The sequence below is a fragment of the Myzus persicae genome, unplaced genomic scaffold, assembly GCF_001856785.1.
Source record: "Myzus persicae strain clone G006 unplaced genomic scaffold, MPER_G0061.0, whole genome shotgun sequence".
Classification (NCBI taxonomy): Eukaryota; Metazoa; Arthropoda; class Insecta; order Hemiptera; family Aphididae; genus Myzus; species Myzus persicae.
The window spans coordinates 4,720-7,505 of record NW_019101398.1 but is presented as its reverse complement, the minus strand read 5'-3'; the positions used below and the strand labels follow the sequence as shown (position 1 = coordinate 7,505).

At 27.9% G+C, this 2,786-nt stretch overlaps 1 long non-coding RNA gene across 1 annotated transcript in view; it reads left to right on the top strand.

Moving 5' to 3' along the window:
• Positions 1 to 2,051, top strand: part of LOC111028947 — a 3,102-nt gene extending 1,051 nt beyond the window's left edge. The window contains exon 3 of the long non-coding RNA XR_002603957.1: positions 1,884 to 2,051. This is a non-coding gene — a long non-coding RNA (uncharacterized LOC111028947). The remainder of the gene's footprint in view (positions 1 to 1,883) is intronic.
• The last annotated feature ends 735 nt before the right edge of the window (positions 2,052 to 2,786 follow it).

Below are 2,786 nucleotides of genomic sequence, written 5' to 3'. Positions count from 1 at the left end.
TTTTTTTTGTGTTTTGATTCTAAAAACTCATTTGCCCGCGGGTGCCCATGCCTCCCTTCACATTTTTTTTTTGAAAATTTAACTCTAGTTCAATTATTTCAAAACCATTTTTTAATTTTTGATTTTCGGTTATTGCCCCATAAACATTCATTTTTTCATTAGCTTATTATTGTAAATAAATCTGTGAGTTTAGGAATAATGATATTGTAGACTGCAGACTTTAATATTTATTTTTAAAACACATTTTTCCATATTTTTTTTATTTTGATTCTCAAAACGCATTTGCCCGTAGGTGCCCGTGCCCCCCTACCCAATTTTTATTTTTAGAATTGAATTCATTCTAATTCTTTCCAATTTTTTTATATATTTTTCTTTTTTGATTCTCAAAACGCATTTGCCTGCGGGTGCCCATGCCCCCTTCAAATTTTTTTTTCTATAACTTAACTCTAGTTCAACTATTTATTCACATTTTTTTAATTTTGATAACCAGCTGGTTCCTCAAAATATTAGTTTTCTCATGACATAATTATTGCTAATAAAGCTATGTTTTTTAGAATACTGATATTGTAGACTGCAGTCTTTAATGTTAGTTTTTAATTTAAACTTCTTTCATATATATGACTAATAATACCCGCATTTGCCTGCGGGTGTCCCTGTCCCCCTTCACACTTTTATTTTTTAAATTAAATTCTCCATGACTTTATGATACTATTTTTAAATTTTGATAACCAGCATTTAATTATTGTAAATAACACTATGAGTTTAGGCATAATGATATTATAGACTGCTGTCTTTAATGTTTGTTTTTAATGCGAATTTTTTCATATTTTTATTTTTTTTGATTCTCAAAACGCTTTTGCCCTCAGGCGCCCATACCCCCATTCAAATTTTTTTCTATAACTTGACCCAAGTTATTTTTCATGAAATCATATTAGAACATGTTTGTTGATTGTTGAAAATAAAGTTTTGAATATTATTATTAGAATATTTTTTTGTTAAGAAAACGTTACACTGACTAATTTTGTAGTTTCTGTTTTAGAAGTATAAAATACAGCAAATTTTACTCTCAGAAAATTATATTTAGCTCCATTAGTTGGAGTGAAAATTTTTTATAAGGCATCTCATAGACTTTTTTCTTTATTTTTAATTGAAAGCGAGTGATGACTGATGAGTATTTATGAAGTACAAAAAATTTACAATTTTAAAACACTCATAATTTGCTTTAAAATTAAAGTATAATAATAAGCCTGAGATACCCTTCTTAGCTTTAATTTTAAAAAAGATGTTAATTAACTCTAATTTTTAAACTAACAAAGCTAAATTGGTCTGCTAAGCTTAAAATTTGCCATATGTTTAGGCACATGTTAGAAAAATATCGACATAGCGTCCTCCTGAACAAAATTGAATAATAAACTCACTTAAATACCTTTTATTCTAAAGGTGAGCATGTAGATTGATGTTTTGTTTGACTTCAAAGTTGGAGCCAAGTAAATACAGCCAACATTTTGGTGCCTTGCGGTCACGGATGGTGTTGTGATGAGTGTGCGATTCGCTTAGATAAATGCGGTGTCTGCAAAATTGCATTTCCTACAGCACAACCCATCCAAATAATGCACGTTAAATTAGGAGATGGTAATTATGAGTTTATAGTTTGTAGCATTTTTCTTTTGTAATCTTATATTCAAAATGTACAATTTTTTTATTAAAAGGTAAATGGATGCAAAATACTTCCTTACTCGATCCAACTGGAAGTCAGTGCCTTGGATATATGCACCATGTACCTACAATATGTACCAGACCAGACGCAATACATACTGTTGGACTGTGGCCATGGGTGGTATTGTTCGACATATTGTAACTCAACACCACCGTCCTCATGTGAGGTATGTGGTGATATGGTCAAAGGCACTATAAGAATATTTTTAAATTATTTTTATATTTCATCATTTTTTTGATGATTATTTGTATAGGTAGTTTTCTTTATATATTTTTTTTCTTATAATTATTTACCTTTATAATTGTATGACTTGTTTAATTCTTTTTAAGATTGAGTAAAATGACTAAAATAAATATTTCATTTTTATATTTGCTTATTAATTATTATTCAGGAGAAATTCTAAAAAACTTTCATCAATAGCAGATAATATGTTTTAATTGTTAAAACAAATTTTTAGCAAAAACCAATTTCAAAAGATAATAATACCACATAATATAATCTATCTATCGCAGAAATTGGCTCAAACGACTATAAAATTAAATATGGCAGATTTGTGTTAGTTATTTTCATCATATTTGCAATTTCTACCTTTAAAAGTTGATAATTGTAAGCTAGCTTACTTATATAATATCTATTATTCTTAATATTTTGTAACCAACCTAACCTATTTAAATTGCAACACTTCTTTAAACACTTCATCAAATATGACAAAAATAGTAATTTAAATACAAAAATTGAAAAAAACACGTTAGATATCATTTCAAAACCAATACCTATCTTTTAATAGGTAATACTTAAAAATGTAATTTATCATTGTTTTACTTGAATTTAAAACAAAGTTATTGTTTTTGTTGTAATACCTAAAATATCTTCAAAAAATAAAATGCCAATTTGGGAATTCATGTGTATAGACAGCTTTTGGTCAAATCACAATTAATATGTGCTGTAGACGCCCATCATCTGAATAGGTTGAATGTATTTGAAATAGCTTACAAACATTCAACCGCTGATAGGATGGTCTTGTATCAATGTGAGGATTAATGGGAAAAGAATATTTAAGTTACACAAA